The sequence below is a fragment of the Hemitrygon akajei genome, chromosome 5 (genome assembly GCF_048418815.1).
Source record: "Hemitrygon akajei chromosome 5, sHemAka1.3, whole genome shotgun sequence".
NCBI lineage: Eukaryota > Metazoa > Chordata > Chondrichthyes > Myliobatiformes > Dasyatidae > Hemitrygon > Hemitrygon akajei.
Window position 1 is genome coordinate 17516451 of NC_133128.1, and position 20220 is coordinate 17536670.

General features: G+C 42.6%; 1 protein-coding gene across 22 annotated transcripts in view; it reads left to right on the forward strand.

The window, feature by feature from the left end:
* The first annotated feature begins 6469 nt into the window (after window positions 1-6469).
* The window catches only part of LOC140727501 (sodium/myo-inositol cotransporter-like), a 34364-nt gene continuing 20613 nt past the window's right edge, over window positions 6470-20220 (forward strand). For all 22 annotated transcript variants that reach the window (XR_012098871.1, XR_012098870.1, XR_012098872.1 and 19 more), the window contains exon 1: window positions 6470-6668. The gene's annotated coding sequence lies outside the window, so the exon portion shown is untranslated. The remainder of the gene's footprint in view (window positions 6669-20220) is intronic.

Here is a 20220-nt window from a genome sequence, read left to right on the forward strand (position 1 = left end):
ATCCCAGGACATCTTGGGCTGCCAGCCACGGTGTTGGAGGCGGATACAATAGGGACTTTTAAGAGACTCCTGGATAGGTACATGGAGCTTAGAAAAATAGAGGGCTATGGGTAACCCTATGTAATTTCTAAGTAAGTACATGTTTGGCACAGCATTGTGGGCCAAATGGCCTGTATTGTGCTGTAGGTTTTCTATGTTTCTATGATCACCTATATCATACGACACAGCACATAATAATGATGATGAATGTTACTCTAATACGCTAGCAATCGCACATTAATGTCCTGCCGAAAAAACTACATTTTGTGTTTATTTTTCTTCACAAGTGAGTGAATGTTATTGTGTCTCATATCTCTGAGTAGTGATTTTTGTAAGGGCAAACTTTTGTAAACACAAGAGCCAGAACACAGGGGTTATCTGTACAAAGTTAACAAAAAAAAACTTAAGTAGAATTCTGGAATTCTAGTGGATTAAACAGAGGCAAAATGTGTTATATAAACTGTTCAGGCTGAGATCCTGCATCAGAACTGAGATGGAAGAGGAAAGATTGCCACTATACAGCAGTACAAGAGACGGGCAGGACACAGGCTGGTTGATGATAGGTGGAACCAGATGTGGAGGGAATGGTAGACAGATAGGACCAGGTTGGTGGGGATATTTGTACAGTTTGTCTTCTTTTCCACATTGGTTGTTAATCCACCTTTGTTTACGTGTGTTTTTTCATTGGTTCTGTTGCATTTCTTTGATCTACTGTGAATGACCTAAAGAAAATGAATCTCAGGGTAGTATATCGTGACATATATATATACTTTGATAATAATTACCTGAAGGTCCAGATGCTGGAATCTGGAGTAAATACAAGCTGCTGAAGGAATTAGCAGGTCAGGCAACATCTGTGGAGGCAAACGGACAATTGATGTATCAAGTTGAAATGTTTCATCTGGACTGGATGAAGAGTCTTGACTCTTAACAACACCTCTCCATTTCCCTTCATAGGTGTTTTAAATATATCTATCAGGTCCCCTTCAATTTCTGTATAGCTTCCCATAAGGTCCAAATGGACATCTTGTCAAGCCCTGGGGACGTATCCACTCTAATTCACTTCAAAATGGCCAGAACCTCTTCTGTAATCCAGATGCAATCTATGATCTCGTTACTTTTTTCCTTCAGTTCAATAATCTGTGTCTATCTCTTGAGAAAATAGAAATGTAAAAAATACCATCGAAGATCTCCCAAACTCTTTTGGCTCCATGCAAAGCTAACTATTCTAATTTTCAAGAGGATTTTGTTCCTTGATATAGCTCTTGATATAACTTTTACTCTTGATATAGCATTTCAAGTTGAGTTCCTGCATCAGAACTGAGAGGGAAGAGGCAAAATTGCCTGTATACAGCAGTACAAGTGAGGGGTAGTACAGAGGGTTTTCTGTTATGAATTCTATAACCCAGCTTGCTTTACATCCAGCCACATTAAATGGGTGTCAAATGATACTAAGAAGCTGCCAACTTCTTCTTTCTCAATGACTGATATGTCCTGGTGGAGTAATCTTGAAGGATACATCCAAATCTTCACACATGCTTAAGAGGTTGTGCATTGCAATCCTGAGAAACTATATATCTACTGGTTAAGTCTTGAATTTCAATGTCTAGACAAGCAAGACAAATCTCCTAGCCATCCATATTTGTGTTTACTATCTTCAAGTGCTCTGCACGGAGTTCTTCCGCAATCATCTTTAACAATTCCTACCCTGCAACACTACTTCATGCAGTCCTAGGTAACTGCAGTTCATCACATCTGTGATGAAATAGCTTCATGTTTACAGTAAGATCTCTCTAAATCTACTAACTTCGGTAAGAATTATGTAAATTTCAGCACAATCTCTTCTCAAGTCAAGTCACTTTTATTGTCATTTCGACCATAACTGCTGGTACAATACATAGTAAAAATGAGACAACATTTTTTAGGACCATGGTGTTACATGACACAGTACAAAAACTAGACTGAACTACGTAAAAGAAAACAACAACACAGAGAAAGCTACACTAGACTACAGACCTACACAGGACTACATAAAGTGCACAAAAACAGAGCAGGCATTACAATAAATCATAAACAGGACAGTAGGGCAAGGTGTTAGTCCAGGCTTCGAGTATTGAGGAGTCTGATAGCTTGGGGGAAGAAACTGTTACATAGTCTGGCCGTGAGAGCCCGAATGCTTCGGAGGCTTTTCCCAGACAACAGGAGGGAGAAGAGATTGTATGAGGGGTGCATGGGGTCCTTCATAATGCTGATTGCTTTGCGGATGCAGTGTGTGGTGTAAATGTCCGTGATGGCGGGAAGAGAGACCCCGATGATCTTCTCAGCTGACCTCACTATCCGCTGCAAGGTCTTGCAATCCGAGATGGTGCAATTTCCGAACCAGGCAGTGATGCAGCTGCTCAGGATGCTCTCAATATAACCCCAGTAGAATGTGATGGGGATGGGGGGGGGGGTGGGAGATGGACTTTCCTCTACCTTCGTAGAAAGTAGAGACGCTGCTGGGCTTTCTTTGCTATGGAGCTGGTGTTGAGGGACCAGGTGAGATTCTCCGTCAGATGAACACCAAGAAATTTGGTGCTCTTTACGATCTCTACTGAGGAGCCGTCGATGTTCATTCTTCTAAATTCCAGAGAACACACTCCACATCTACATAATCAAAGTTTGACGGAAATTTATTCTCAAAATATGTGTACGTCACCATATACTACTTTGGGATTCATTATCTTGCAGGCAATTACTAGAAAATAAAGAAAAACTAATTTATGAAAAACTATAAATAACAAAGATTGATAAACAACCTATGTGCTGAAGACAAATCATGCAAATAATAAATAATACTGAGAACATGATTTGTAGAATCCTTTTAAGTGAGTCTATAGGTTGTGGAGTTAGTTCAGCGTTGAGGTGAGTGGAGTTCTCGATGCTAGTTCAGGACCTTGATACATAGTTGTATAGTAATAACTGTTCCTGAACCTGGTGGTTATAGGAACCTAAGGCTCCTGTACCTCCTGCCTGATGATAGTTGGAAGATGAAAGCATGACAGCACTCTGTGTCAGTGTGCTCAATGATGGGGAGGGCTTTGCCCTGTGATTTATTGGCTGCTTCCACCACCTTTTGTGAACATTTCTGTTCCTGAGCATTGGTGCTTCTACACCAGGCTACGATGTAACCAGTCATGATGCTCTCCACTGTGCATCTATAGAGGTCCATCAAAGTTTTAGATGATAAGCTGAATCTCGGCAAACTTCTAAGTAGAGGTGCATATATTTCACACATATATCAAAATGGCCATCACTGCAACTTGTGTAGTGAATTTCAATTGTACTTCCTTTGTGGCAAGTCAAGGGTATAAGAACATTAGAACATAAGAAATAGGAGCAGGAGTAGGCCATCTGGCTCATCAGGCCTGCTCCGTCATTCAAAAAGTTCATGGCTGATCTGACCAAGGACTCATCTTCATCTACCTGCCGTTTTCCCATAAACCCTCAATTCCCCTACTATGCAAAAATCAATCCAACCTTGTGTTAAATATATTTACTGAGGTAGCCTCCACTGCTTCACTGGGCAGAGAATTCCATAGATTCACCACTCTTTGGGTATGAGGCCCACCAGCTACCCTTACTTGGCTTATCCCACCTGTTGGAAGTGATGTACAGGTGTATGTAATAAAGTGGGCCACTGAGAGCATGTGGAAAATTCTGCAGCTTGGCCTGTTCCCAAGTTAAGAAGAGGGAAAGGTGATCTTAGTGAAACAAGCTTTAACCAATCTATTAGAGTTTTTTGAGGAGGTTACCAGGAAAGTGGATGAAGGGAACGCAGTGGATGGTGTCTACATGGACTTCAGTAAGGCCTTTACAAGGTACCGCATGGGAGGTTAGTTAGGAAGATTCAGTCACTAGGTATACATGGTGAGATAGTAAATTGGATTAGACATTGGCTCAATGGGAGAAGCCAGAGAGTGGTAGTGGAGGATTGCTTCTCTGAGTGGAGGCCTGTGACTAGTGGTGTGCCACAGGGATCAGTGCTGGGTCCACTGCTATTTGTCATCTATATCAATGGTAAATTGGATCAGCAAATTTGCTGATGATACAAAGATTGGAGGTGTAGTGGACGGTGAGGAAGGTTTTCAAAGCTTGCAGGGGGAATTTGGACCAGCTGGGAAAATGGGCTGAAAATGGCAGATGGAGTTTAATGCAGACAAGTGTGAGGTATTGCACTTTGGAAGGACAAGCTAAGGTAGAACATACAAAGTAAATGGTAGGACACTGAGGAATGCAGTAGAACAGAGGAATCTGGGAATACAGATACATAATTCCCTAAGAGTGGTGTCACAGGTAGATAGGGTCGTAAAGAGAGCTTTTGGCCTTTATAAATCAAAGTATTGAGTATAAGAGTTGGAATGTAATGGTGAGGTTGTATAAGACATTGGTGAGGCCGAATTTGGAGTTTTGTGAGCAGTTTTGGTCACCTAATTACAGGAAGGATATTAATAAGGTTGAAAGATTGCAGAGAAGGTTTACAAGGATGTTGCCGGAGACTTGAGAAACTGAGTTACAGAGAAAGGTTGAATAGGTTAGGACTTTATTCCCTGGAACGTAGAAGAATGAGGGGAGATTTGATAGAGGTGTATAAAATTATGATGGGTATAGATAGAGTGAATGCAAGCAGGTTTTTTCCACTGAGACTAGGGGAGAAAAAAAAACAGAGGACGTGGGTTAAAGGTGAATAGTTTAAAGGGAACATTAGGGGAAGCTTCTTCACACAGAGTGGTGGGAGTGTGGAATGAGCTGCCAGATAAAGTGGTAAATGCGGGCTCACTTTTAACATTTAAGAAAAACTTGGACAGGTATATGGATGAGAGGGGTTTGGAGGGATATGGTCAAGGTTCAGGTCAGTGGGATTAGGCAGAAAAATGGTTCAGCACAGCCAAGAAGGGCCGAAGGCCCCGTTTCTGTGCTGTAATGTTCTATGGTTCTATGCAGATTTCTCAAGAAGTTGACAGGGTCCATACACAGTTTGATGGTTCCTCTGGCTCCAATAGTTAGGATTAAGGAGTGAGTGATTAAAACACAGTGAGCCATTCAGAGGAGGGTGAGAAGAAATGTATTCACCCAGAGATTGGTGAATCTTTGGAATTTATTACCCTGAATAGAAACATACAGCACAATACAGGCCCTTTGGCCTTCAAAGCTGTGCGGAACATGTCCCTACCTTAGAACTAGAACTACCTAGACTTTACCTATAGCCCTCTATTTTTCTAAACTCCATGTAGCCATCCAGGAGTTTCTTAAAAGAACCTATCGTTGAATGGTTGTGAAAGTTTAGTCGCTGAATATGCAGAGGAATATCGATTGCATGACTCATAGATCTGTAAAGGTCAATTGATTTATGCTTCTGTGCAATATAAAACAAAGGATTAGCTTACATTAACATTTGCCTGTGAACGACGATTACTTTAAGACTCTCGCGCCTTTAAGGATTATATCCTATGAATAACTCCTCTCTGGAGCCGTATCAATCTTCATAGAAAGTTCAAGTGACCGTCAGTAAAGTGCCCTTGAACGAAAGTACAGTACGCAAGTTAGTTATAGAAGTTCCTGCTATCTCCTGGGTACGACACAACAATGGAATTCGTTGGAGGTTAAGAACACAGTGAACTTTACAGGGTGATAAAATCCATCACTAATGAATCATTTGGTCAAAGTTCCAAGTTACCTTCAACATTCTCAGCTGATTTCTCTATAACACAACCCATCATAAAAAACGTACACACATCAAATACCCGCACTTCTTTTCCATTGTTTGTTTTTAACGTATGTTTCGATGTACGTAACAAATAAGCATTAATACATGGATATAGCCAGAACTGCGCGAATTGCTAGCTTCAGAGGAGGTGGCGAAAATGTACACAATCAAACTGACACTACCTTGCAGACATTAAGCAAAATCAGACCGATGGATCAACTCAGAGGGTTAAGCCACATCTAGGGAGGGAAAGGATGGTCGAGACCCTCATCAGAAAGAAAGACATTTTGATTCGGTATTGTGTGTGTTGTTTTTTTTGTTTCTAGACACCATAGTGACACCTTTAATGACGGATGTCTCTACTCGATAAAAGTCCCCTTGAAGGCAGGGAGATGCAGCAAAGGTCCCTTCTTTTCCCCTCTCTGTGGCAATTACCCATTGATCTGTGTGCAAGGATGCTATCCGCAGGCCACTCCGGAGATAGAGCCATCCCACCATGGGGGAGAAGGGGAAACACCCACTCACCGACTTTCTGGAACCTTCAGACGGCACTAATATTGCTCGAGATGCTGGAGAATTTTGAGATGGACAGCTGAGCCGGCCAATGGAAGCCGACTACCCCCTGAAGTGGGTTCCTGTTTGGCGTGGCAGCCGGCCAACGAGACGCGAGAGCCACCCCGCCGTGCCCGCTAATAGGCTTGCACCCTTCGCCAGGGCATTGTTTTCCCCACCCACTTTGAGTGTTTGGTGTATTTTATATCGGGGGTGTTGAAATCAGTAAATGGTTTTATTTTCCTGATTTCGAACCGTGATGGCCGGAGCTGCGAGCGATCACTGAGAGACAGAGGGAAAAGTAAATAAGAGAAAAAGATATTTGTGGCGGGTGAGTAGCAGCTCCCCGGGATGGGTTAGACATGGGGATGGTGGGCGGTGAGGACCGATCGTCAGAGGGAGGGAGGAATGAATGCCACTCTGAGGTAAAAAGGGGAAAATAATCTTCCGATCAAAATGGACCTGGCACCATCCCTTGGATGCGAAGTAATGCCCTCTCTCCTCGGTCAAAGACGTTTCCGTACATTTGTATTTTCCCCTTCCCGGTAAAATAAATGCCGTTCGAAGCTGCTTCACCTTCTAGAAATTTCTTCCACCCCGCCTCGAACCTGCTACCCGTTAGTGTTCTTCTCCCTTCGACGCGAAGCCGGGCTCACATCGCTCGCTTTGTTTTTGTCTTGTGTTTCTGTCGGCTGTTCTTCTCGAACGTTCGCCCCTTCGTCCCCGAACTCCCTCCCCCGCCTCCGGCTGTGCTCTCCTCCATTGTTGCTCCTCGGGGCACCGTGGGCAGAGGCGCGGCTCAGCCCCAGCCGCCGCTGCCTTCTCCTCGTCGGCTCCAGGCGAGGGAAGAAAGGGCGTCCGGAGGCGCTCATTCACCGGGTGGGGAAACAGTGCGGAAGTCTAGGACCTCATGGCACTGGTGGTGGCAGCGCGGGCGTTCGTTTTCTGGGGGCACTTGAGTAGCATTGCGGGCCTCGCTGCGCCCAGGGGGGCTGGGGGGCACTGCGTGGCATTTGCGGGCGCCCATGCGGCTGGGGACACTGGGTGGCATTTGCGGGCGCCCAGGAGGCTGGGGACACTGGGTGGCATTTGCGGGCGCCCAGGAGGCTGGGGGCACTGGGTGGCATTTGCGGGCGCCCAGGAGGCTGGGGACACTGGGTGGCATTTGCGGGCGCCCAGGAGGCTGGGGACACTGGGTGGCGTTTGCGGGCGCCCAGGAGGCTGGGGGCACTGCGTGGCATTTGCGGGCGCCCAGGCGGCTGGGGACACTGGGTGGCATTTGCGGGCGCCCAGGAGGCTGGGGACACTGGGTGGCATTTGCGGGCGCCCAGGAGGCTGGGGGCACTGGGTGGCGTTTGCGGGCGCCCAGGAGGCTGGGGACACTGGGTGGCGTTTGCGGGCGCCCAGGAGGCTGGGGACACTGGGTGGCGTTTGCGGGCGCCCAGGAGGCTGGGGACACTGGGTGGCGTTTGCGGGCGCCCAGGAGGCTGGGGACACTGGGTGGCGTTTGCGGGCGCCCAGGAGGCTGGGGACACAGGGTGGCATTTGCGGGCGCCCAGGAGGCTGGGGGCACTGCGTGGCATTTGCGGGCGCCCAGGAGGCTGGGGACACTGGGTGGCGTTTGCGGGCGCCCAGGAGGCTGGGGGCACTGCGTGGCATTTGCGGGCGCCCAGGAGGCTGGGGGCACTGGGTGGCATTTGCGGGCGTCCAGGGCTGCGTGGCACTGATAGGCAGCGCGGTTGTCCTGGAGCTGGTGGCACTGGGCCAGCGCGGCCTCGCCTCGCCGGAGTCAGGATGATGAGCTGCGTGCTGCTCTCCGCATTCACATCCGGCCGATTCAGCCCGATGCAGACGCTGACAACGAAGTCAAATCTGCCACCTGTTGGTCGCTCCGTCACTGCTGCCGAAGAAAGGAGCCGTCTTTGCTGATCAGTTACTGACGGGGACAGGAATCTCCACCAATGCCCTAATCGGGAATAACTAGCTAAAGGTCGATTTTGTCTCACGGTCTATTAAAGTATTTTTGCTTCCCTACGTTTCGAGTAGTTGTGATTGTCATATTTTCAAATGCCTGAAAGCGGGCTAAGCAATGTTATTACGTGAATACACTGAATTACTATTATACAGCACATGTAAAATGTGTTCCGCGAATTTTATGGAAATTCACCTCCTTACATAGGCTTGAAATTGTTTCAAAAGAAACGTGTACCTAACTTTGCTTTTAAAGTTATCTTTAAAAGAGTTGCTTTTAAGATGCAGTGAATAACAGATTTGACCACAAGGGAAGAATTGGTTTGAGCATGCCTTTACATTTAATGTATCATAGATGAGTGAGGAATAAGCCTATAACCCTTTTCTGTTGCATAGTCAGATAGGACCTGCTTCATATTTCAACTATTTTTACCCAGTTCTTTTCCTCTATTGCAAGATAGAAATTAGTTTATTATTGTAACCTACTGAGATAATGGGAGAAGTTCTTGTTTGCATGCCATCTAGACAGATCATTCCATACATTGTACATCTGGGTAGCATGCAAAACAAAAACAATGCACAATTTGATGTCACAGTTAGAGTGCTACATTGTAGGTAGATAAATGAAGTTTAAGGGTCATGACAAGATGGAGAGAGAAAAATACATTTTTATCCAGTCTACATCAATCTTTGAATAGCATGGAAAATAAAACCTGCAGGTGCTGGAAGTTCTAAATATCAGAAAACTGCTAGAAATACTTATTTATCAGGCCAACAACCCTTCAGTAGAAGTGGAAAATAGAGAAAACAAGCATGTTTTAAAATGGAGACAGAGAGACAGAATGTCTGCAAGGGTGGTCCTGGGCAACTAATTATCTTTCACCTTAATTTTCCATCTCATTCCTCTGCATAGTTCCTGCCTGATCTGTGATATATGCACTGCATATTTTCTTAAATTACAGGTTATCAATATGGTGGTTACCTTTGTAAAAGGAAATATTGAATAGGACTAATTTGCTCCTGGGAGCCTGCTGTTAATCAGTGGAGTTATGGTTGATTCTATTCTATCCCTTTATTGTTTTGGGTGGATGGAGATCTTTTTGATTGAAATGGAAAAAGCTGTGAGATTGCTGGAATGAGGATAGAAAGCTCATTTTTCTATTGGTTAAAAAATCAGTATTTTTGGGGCCATAGATTTTAGTATTTGTTGGAAGGATTGACTGAAATTTAAATCTATAGATTGAAAATAGTTGAAAATGACGATATAAAATTCATTGCTCAAGTTTGATAGAAATAGTAAAGATCATCAAACACATTTTAATAAGTATTAGGTTGAATATTTGATGTCTACAGTACTACAGAGTAACAGTTGGGAAGTTGTATTAAACTGATTAGTGCATGCATGGGACAGAATTTCCTCAACTTTGTTTTCCTAAAGAAAATAATAATCTCTGGAATGTGAAACATTTAATTGCCTACTTCAAAGTTCAAAGTAAAATTTATTATTAGAGTACATACATGTCACCACATACAACCCTGAGATTTTTTTCTCCTGCTGGCGTACTCAACAAATCATACACAGGATCAATGAAAGGGCAAGAGCTTAGAAGACGACAAACTGTTGAAATGCAACTGTAACTGAATATCAATAAATAACGAGTATGAAATAACAAAATAAAGAATCCTTACAATGAGTTCATTGGTTGTGAGAACATTTCAATGGATGGGTGTAATTATCCTCTTTTTGTTCAAGAGTTGCTACTTTCCATAGCAACTTATGGAACCTGGTGGTGTGAGTCCTGAGGCACTTGCACCTTCTGCCTGATGGCAGCAGCGAGAAACGAGCATGGGTGGCCAGTGAGGATCTTTGATGATAGATGCTGTTTTCCTACAACAGCATTTCACGTGCTGAATGGTTGGGAGGCATTACCCATATGCACTGGGCTGAAGCCACTACCTTTTGTATGATTTTCTGACAAACGTAAGAAATAGGCCATGTGGCCCATCGAGCCTGCTCCACCATTCAATAATGTCATGGCTGATCTGGCCATGGACTCATCTCCATTTACCTGCCTTTTTTCCCAAACCTTTAATTTCCTTACTGTGCAAAAGTTTATCAGGGTTTATGATGTCATGTCAAATTTTCACAGCCTTCTAACAAAGTCGAGGTGCTGTCATGCTTTCTTTGCAATTATATTTATATGATGGGTCCTCTGAAATGGTGACACCTAGGAATATAAAGTTGCTGACCCTCTTCATCTCTAATCTTCCAATGAGGATTGACTCATAGACTTCTGGTTTTGCTCTCCTGAAGTCTACAGTAAGTTTCTTGGTCTTGCCAACATTGAGTGAAAAGTCATTGTTATGATACCATTCAGCCAAATTTTCATTCTCCCTCCTGTATGCTGATTCATCACCACCTTTGATATGGCCCATGACAGTGGTGTCATCAGCAAACTTGAATATGGTGCTGGAGCCACACAGTCATAAGCATAAAGTGAATAGAGCATGGGGCTAAGCACACAGTCTTGTGGTGTACCTGTGCTGATGGAGATTGTGGAGAAAATATTTTTGCCAATCCAAACTGACTGGGGTCTGCAAGTGAGGAAATCCAGGATCCAATTGCATAAGGAAATATTGAGGCCCAGTCTTGGAGCTTACTGATTAATAGTTTTGAGGGGATGATGTCATTAAGTGCTGAGCTGTAATCAGTAAAGAGCATCCTGATGATGTATGAACTTTTGCTGCCCAGATGTTCCAGGGTTGTGTGACGAGGCAATGAGATAGCATCTGCTGTGGACCTATTGCTCCAGTAGGCAACTTAAGTGGATCCAAGTCGCCACTCTGTCAGGGGCTGATATGTTTCAACACTGGCCTCTCAAAACACTTCATCACTGTGGATGTAAGTGCCACTGGATAATGGTCATTGAGGCAGGTTACCATGTTCTTCTTGGGGCACTGGTATGATTGAAGCTTGCTTGAAGCAGATGGGTATCACACACTGCTGGAGTGAGAGGTTGAAGATTTCTGTGAAAATACCAGCCAGTCAGTCAGTACAGGTCTGTGGTACTCAGCCAGGTACTCTGTCTGGACTGGATGTTTTTTCTTGGATTCACCCTGTTGAAGACAGCCTGTGTCTCACTTTCAGATACTGAGACCAAAGATCATCAGGAGATGTGGGGGTGCATGATGTTCTGGTGGTCAAAGTGAGCATAGAAGGCATTGTGTTCATCTGGAAGCAAAGCTGTACTGTGCCCAATGTCACCTGATTTAACTTTGTAGGCGGTTATAACATTCAAACCCTGCCACAGTTGTCAAGCATCCCTCGTTGATTCTAATCTAGTCCAAAATCTTCACTTTGTCCTTGAGATGGTTTTCCAGTGATCATACCTGCACCTCTTTAGCATTCTTGATCGCCAAACTTGAATGCCTCTGATCTGGCCCCCAGAAATTCTGGATTTCATGGTTCATCCAGGGCTTTGGATTGGGGAAGACCCTGAATGATTTTATTGGGACACACTCATCCGCCACTGTTTTATTAAGTCTGTTACAACCCTGGTGTAGTCATTAAGAAGATTGCTTGAACAAGGCTCAGTCCTCTGACTCAAAGCAATGTGCTTTGTCTCCCGTGACCACCTCTTAGTTGTCTTAATTGCTGGAGCTTTTCTTTATAGGCTCTGTCTATATGCAGGTAGTAGGAGTACAAATGGTCTGTCTTAACAAAATGCCATCTAGGAAAGGAACAATAGTCATTCCTTATTGTAATGTAGCAGTGGTCTAGTGTGTTGGGACCTCTGGTGCAACAGGTTACATGATAATGATAATTGGGCAGGGTTTTCTTCAAATTGGCCTGGTTGGAGTCACTGACTATAACTTGAATTATGTCCAGATGGGCTGCTCCTTTCTATCGATGACGACATGCAGTGTCTTGAGTACTTGCTTACAGTCAGCTGCTGATTGTATATAAACTGTGGTCAGGATCACAGATGAGAACTCCCAAGGCAAATAGATTGGTCTACATTTAATCATTAGGTGTTCTAAGTCAGGGGAACAAGAGGTTGACAAAACTCCCACATCAATGCACCAAAGAGATCTGACCAAAAAGTGTACATCACCACTTATTTCCTTACCAGAGTTCACGGTTTGGTCCATACAGTACTGAAAATTGTAAAACCTGGTCTGATGACTGTGTCCACTGTATTTGCTGATAGCCAAGTCTCAGTACAGCAAACCACTGAGATCTGTCTCATCTGCCTCTGATACAACAGCCTTGCCCTGAAATTGTCAATCTTAATTTACAGTGACTGCACATTTGCCAACAAGGTGCTGGGTAGAGGAGGCCTCATTATTCAGCGTTTCAGCCTGGTTTGAATTCCACCCCTCTGCTGTGTTTCCAGCCATGACAGTTATCCTTAAAGGCGTCATGCTTAACAGCTTCGCATTTAACTCAATGGTGAGATCTGAAGATCATTGATGTAATTTTGAAGTCTGCTGTTAAGAGGAAATTTACATGCTGCAGATTGCAGCAAAAGTAATTCGAAAGAAGTCTATTCAAGGGGAAAACTGGAACAATTATGTGCAGATTGCAGAAAGTTGCTGAAGTTCACCAGTGCCATATTGAATACCTTTCAGATAATATTCATCCTTTATTTTAAGACCTTTCTGATGGATTGTTAATTTTTCATTCTTGTTTAAATCTTACACCTTTGCCTTTTTCTACAAGTATAGAGGCTGCTGTCCAGTTTAGATTAAATACATCCTGTCTGTAAGGCCTTTCCTTACTCCAAAATGTCTCACTGATCTAAAACTAATGCTAATTTTTATAGTTTTGATGATGGCAGTACTTTTTTTTAATCCAATCCATACCATAACATTTATAGGTAGATACTGAATAGAAAAGAGCCCTTTTGTCATTTCAGTCCCTGCCAACCATCTGCTGCCCATTCACACTAATTCTCTCCTCATTTCATAGAAACATAGAAAATAGGTGCAGGAGTAGGCCATTCGGCCCTTCGAGCATGCACCACCATTCAGTATGATCATGGCTGATCATCCAACTCAAAACCCTGTACCTGCTTTCTCTCCATACCCCCGATCCCTTTAGCCACAAGGGCCATATCTAACTTCCTCTTAAATATAGCCAATGAACTGGCCTCAACTGTTTCCTGTAGCAGAGAATTCCACAGATTCACCACTCTCTGTGTGAAGAAGTTTTTCCTTATCTCGGTCCTAAAAGGCTTCCCCTTTATCCTTAAACTGACCCCTCGTTCTGGACTTCCCCAACATCGGAAACAATCTTCCTGCATCTAGCCTGTCCAATCCCTTTAGAATTTTATATGTTTCAATAAGATCCCCCCGCAATCTTCTAAATTCTAGTGAGTATTAGCCTAGTCGATCCAGTCTTTCTTCATATGAAAGTCCTGCCATCCCAGGAATTTCCATCAACTCTGCCCTGTTTCTGCCACTTGCCTGCCACAAGGAGCAATTTACATTGCCTTGTTAATCCACCAATCTGCACCAGAATGTTGAAAAAATGCTGAGCACCAGTGGAGGGGAGGGAGAAATCCATGTGTAACATGCAAACTCCACACTGACAGCATTTTGAACTTGGGTCTTTGGCACTGAGGGGTGGCAGCTCTTCTAGCTTTGCAACAATTCTGTCCTTAGATTTTCATGTATTTCCTCACTCATGAAATACAGTATTGAAAGTGTTTTGTCTCGCATTGGTTTTACATGAACAGTGACTGCTAGTCCCCGTTCTAGGATGTTTTAGTTTGCTTCTTTGAGTACTGTAGTACATATGAGCACAGTGGTGCTGCACATTATGTTACTGTCAGATGTGCTTGATTTTTGACCACAGTTATTGTCCATGAAGTTTACTGGCTTTCATTTGACTGAAGTTACCCAGAGTGCTCTTTTGTGTTCCAAAGACAGGCTGGTTGTTAGGTTAATTGGCTGCTATAATTGACCTGAAGATGGTAGCAGAATTGGGGAGATGTTAAAAGGCATTGTAGGAGTGAATGGTTTGCAAGGGTGTGTCAGGGGATGGAGTGCAGAGCAGCAGCAACCTATGTTGTAATGAAAAAAAAACATACATTTTGCATTGAGGTTTTATGAGCACTTGATGCTTTTGCAATACAGATCTCAGCAGCTACATTTTCAACAAAATATTTTTGGCATAGAGCTGTTACATTCTCATGGAATTAATTATTCTTGTATAATTGTCATCTTCTTAAGCTGTCCTTGGGGTTGAAGATGACTTGCTTCCACTTCATTTTTGTTGGTTCTGAGATGGCTGAAGAGACCTATGTGAAATCAGATCCTTGTCCAGTTGGTGCTCAATATGGTGGGTGAGCAGATAGTAGTTTGAGGGATTGCACTTCAGCTGTTTGCACTTTTTTCAGCTATTTCTCCTCATTCCTGTTATGAGTGTCCTTGAATTTTTTCTGTATTTTGGAAATTTTATCCTGTGACAGAAGTTGGAGTAGAGTACATGCCAAAGGTATGCTAAGATGATGTGATCCACCCACCAAAAATGAGTGAGTTTGACCAGGGATATCTATGCTGAAGATAATGGCCTGGATGAGCATGCTGACATTAGTTTATTTATACTGATGAAATACTTTCCATGTGAATTCACAGCATACTTGCCCATATCTGGATTAAGAGCATGCCAGATGACCTTTGTAATTGTGACCACCTTAAAAAGAGCATAAGGCTGATTATATTGAGGGACTTCCATGCTATCTGCTACGAGGAAAGCCATTGCAAGGATCCTCCTAACTGTCAATTAACTTCCCCATCTTCAATGGCCAGAGTTGTGAAGCGGATTCCACTGAGCCAAAAGTAATTCAGCCATAATCTTCAATATATCACGTACAATAATATTGAAGAATATACCATCAGTTACTAAATTTGCAAGTTTTCAGCTTTTCGACTGAAGGGAATTGTTAAGAAAACTTAAGAAGTTTGGCTCTTAACAGTAATTAATTACCATTCTACTTCTGCATAATGGCATGGAAGCCCTGATCCTAATCAATAGGCCTAACCTCTTTTCAATCTGTCTTGCTGTAAGGTAGAACTTGAGCAATTTCCTGTGCACAACTTTTATCTTCATTCTAGAATCATGTCAATAACTGCAGTCAATGAACTAATGTCAGCAAACAAGCTCAGTTTGTCTTCTTGAAGGTAAACTTCATGTCATTGTTGAAACCTATGTAGAACTGTTGTGGAGAATATGGAGTTTCCATCTTCTCGCACATTATTCTCTCATGTTTATCTTTGAAATCCCTGATTGATCTTCTTTTATAAGTTTTTAAAAATGTTTTGTTTTCCTCTTCCCTGTCCCCACTATTTATGTTAAAATAAAATAAATTATGTTGTAAAATAAAATGAACTAAATTACTGAAATTTTAAGCAATGCACAAAATGCTGGAAGAACTCAGCAGGCCAGGCGGCATCTATGGAAAAAGAGTACAGTTGACATTTAGAGCCAAGACTCTATAGTAGGACTGGGAAAAAAGATGAGGAGTAGAGTTAAAAGGTGTGAGGGGAGGGAGAAACGTGCAGATGAAACTGGGAGGGGGAGGGGTGAAGTTAAGAGTTGGGAAGTTGATTGGTGAAAGAGATGCAGGGTTGAAGAAGTGGGGGATCTAATAGAGGACAGAAGGCCATGGAAGAAAGAAATGGAGAGAGGAGCATGAGAGGGAGGTGATGGGCAGGCAAAGAGATAAGGTGAGAGAGGCAAAGGGGGTGGGAAATGGTGGGGCGGGGGGGAATACTGGGTTTGAGAAATTGATGTTCATTCCATTAGGTTGGAGGCTACCCAGATGAAACAGGTGTTTTTCCTCCAACCTGAGTGTGGCCTCATCGCAACTCCAGAGGAGGCCGTGAGTAAACATATCATAATGAGAAGTGGAATTAAAATGGGTGGCCACTGTGAGATCCTGCTTTTTCTGGTGGATGGAGTGAAGATGCTCGGCAAAATGGTCTCCCAGTCAACATCATGTCTCACTGATACACAGGAGGCTGCACCGGGAGCACCAGACAGTATATGACCCCAACAGACTCACAGGTGAAGTGTTGCCTCAACTGGAAGGACTGTTTGGGGCCCTGAATGGTAGTGAGAGAGGAGCACTTGTTCCACTTGCAAGGATAAGTGCGAGGTGGGGAGCGACGAATGGACAAGGGAATCTCCCAGTGGCTGCCCAATTTAATTCCACTTCCCATTCAGATATGTCTATCCATGGCCTCCTCTACTGTCGCAATGAGGCCACACTCAGGTTGGAGGAACAGCACCTTCTATTCCGTCTGGGTAGCCTCCAACCTATTGGCATGAACATCAATTTCTTGAACTTTTGGTAATGGCCCTGCCCCCTTCACCATTCCCCATCCCCCTTTCCCTTTCTCACCTTATCTCCTTGCCTGCCCATTGCCTCCCTTTGATGTTTCTCTCTCTTTTCTGCCATGGCCTTCTGCCTTTTTCACCAATCAGCTTCCCAGCTCTTTGCTTCATCTCTCTCCCTCCAGGTTTTACCTATCACTTGGTGGTTCTCTTTCCTCTCCCCCACCTTTTTAAATCTACTCTCCCATTGGATTCCCTTCTCTCCAGCCTTCTATCTCTTTCACCAATCAACTTCCCAGCTCTGTACTTTACCCCTCTCCTCCACCTTTTAACTCTACTCATCTTTTTTTCTCCAGTCCTACTGTAGGGTTTCGGGCTGAAACATCGACTGTACTCTTCCATAGATGCTGCCTGACCTACTGAGTTCCTCCAGCATTTTGTGTGTGTTGCTTTGGATTTCCAGCATCTGCAGATTTTCTCGTTGGTACCAAACCTTTAAATCTGTAACCCCTGCTATTAGGAATTGCTCCTTATTACTTGCCTTAACTAAATCAGTCACAATCTTGTACACTTCTTGTTACATCTCTCAAACTTTACTGCAAAGAAAATAGTTATCTCATGTAGTTTCCATTTGGCATCTTTGCAGTTCATATAGTGTCCTTTGTGATGTAACTTTTAAAACTAATGAGTTTCCCTCTCAGAGTTGTAGACTTGACTAACAGAATTACCGGGTCTCAACTTTGATGCTGTGAACTGTGTCTCATGGGTGGAATTCCATGTTACAGATTTCTGTATCTTTTGTGAACACAATTTTACAAATATTTCTGAACAATGCAAAATTTTATGTATGCACATCTTCTGGCTCTGGATTATACAATGGAATGAATCTAAAGCCTTGATTGAAAACACACCCAAAAAAGCTATTTTACCTATTTTTACTAATCACATTTTTAGTGGCTGCACCAAACCTCCCCATGATGGCTAACCAAATGTCCTCTAGTGTACCTTACTCCTCAGTTATTGGTAATGTCCCTATTATTAAAGGGACCTTATTTATCTACTTGCAATTTTAAAGTTATTTTTGGCTTTTTTTTACTCTACTATACTTAGCTAAACAACATTTGCAGCTCAACAGTTTATTTCTTAACACAGTACTATTGTCTTTAGCTTCATTTCTTGTCTTTTTCTGTGACCTAATCTCCCACATCAGCTTCATTACTTCTAGAAATCTAAGGTTGCGATTTTCTTGAATAGCTACACTAGAATACTGGATGTGGCTGCGTTTATTTTCCACTACAAAGTTATGAATACTGAGCTTCAAAAGCCAGCCAATTACAAATGACATTGAATACCTTCCAGTGATACCATATATTAGATGATGTCTTAAATTAATTACATGCATTCCATTGTACTAAAATTTTTCCAACCCCATTTCACTTGAGTGATTGTAAATTGGAGTAATGATCACTCATGTTTTTCTTTTATGCTTCTTTTGTTTGTGTCATCTCTCTCTATAATCCATCAGGACTCTATTTCCTTTGTTAACAACTTTATTAATACATATACAAGGATACAGAGCTCTAGTGTAACTTGCAAAACACAATCGTACAGCTTATATATAATAATACTGCAAGCATGGTCACATATGACGTTGATACAATTACAATAATCTTGGATGGCCATTCACACGATCAATGTACACAAGTTTTTTGACCAGTATTTGATCAATTTGGGATGGAAACCTAATCATCATGAGATTTGTAAGCCAGTACCCCGATCAATATCTAGTCATATTAAATTAAATCAAAAATGGTTAATTGTTAACTACATCCATCATAGATAATTTGTACTAGAAAGGCTTGTTACTGGCAGCTACCTTTACTTTGATGGTGATCTGTCACTAACATTAAAGAAATAAAATGATAAATAATATAGATTATTTTTCTTGGAAATCAGGTGTCAAACTATATTATCTTGTACATTAGACCATAAGACATTCCAACATAGCTAACTTATTACCCCTAACCACATTCTCCTGCCTCTTCCCCATAACCTGGATACCCTACTTAATCAAGAACCTATCAACCTCTGTTTTAAATGTACCCTATGCATTGGCCTTCAGAAGCAACTGTAGCACCGAATTCCACAGATTCACCATGCTGTTGCTAGAGAAATTACTCTTCATCTCTGTTCTAAATGGATGTCCCTCTATTCTGAGGCTGTGTCGTTGGTCCTAGACTTTCCCACTATAGGAAACATCCTCTCCACATCCATTCTATCTAGGCCTTTCAATATTCATTATGTTCAAATGAGATCCTTTCTTCCCCCCACCCCTCCATTCTTCTAAACCCCAGTGAGTACAGGCCCAGAAAAGAGATGAATAGTAAAACCGTGGAAGAAAAGGGTATAGAAAATTACAGAGGGAGGAAAAATACAGCAAAATAATTCCTCATTCTCCTTCAGTCTTATAAACTCCAGTGAATACAGGCCCAGAGCCATCAAATGATCCTCATGTGTTAACCTTTCAATCCTGGAGTCATTCACATGAACCCTCCTCTAGGCTCTCTCCAATGCCAGTGCAGTCTGGCCAATGCCTTAAAACATTGGCATTTCATCCCTGCTCTTACATTCTAGTTCACTCAAAATGAATGCTAACATTGCACTTGTCTTCCTTATCACTGACTCAAGCTGCAAGGTAATCTTTAGAGAATCTTGCACAAGAACTTGCAAACCCCTTTGCACCTCTGATTTCTGAATTTTTCTCCCTAGTTAGAAAATAGTCTGCACCTTTATTCCTTCTGCCAAAGTGCTTGACCAGATATTTCCTGACACTATAATTCATCTGCCACTTCTTTGCCCATTCTACTAATTTGTCTTGGTCCCTCTGCAGATTCTCTGCTTTCTGAACATTATTTGCCTCTCCACTTATCTTCGTATCATACTCAAACCTAACCACAGCACCATCAATTCTGTCATCCAAACCATTAATATATAATGTGAAAAGAGGCAGTCCCAATATCGACCCCTATGGAATACCACTAGTCACTGGCAGTTAAGCAGAAAAAGCCCTCTTTATTCCCACTCTTTGCATCTTGCCAGTCAGCCAATCTTCCATCCATGCTAGTATCTTTCCTGTAATACTCTTGTTTAGCAGCCTCATGTGCAGCACCTTGTCAAAGGCCTTTTGAAAATCCAAGTAAACAGCATCCATTGACTCCTTGTTCAGCTGTAATGTAAATATCATGTGTTACCAGAATTGGTAATGTACAAAACTCTCTAATACTTGATAGGCATTTCTTTCTTTCGTTGCTCAGCTTTTGTATTTTATCATTTGAAGTCCAGTTTTTAGTTTGCAGTTGTCTTTTTTTTTACTTAGAGTAAGCAGAAGGTAAGTAAGTCTTTTGTAGAATAAATCATATATGGAATCATATTCATTATAGCCATACAATAATTTTGAGATCAAGAACTAGTTGATTCAAAATACTACAAGGTTCAAGTTCAGTTACAGTAAATAGTCAGCTCAGCTTCAAATTGCTACAGTATCAACATTGATTCAAAGACTGGTTAT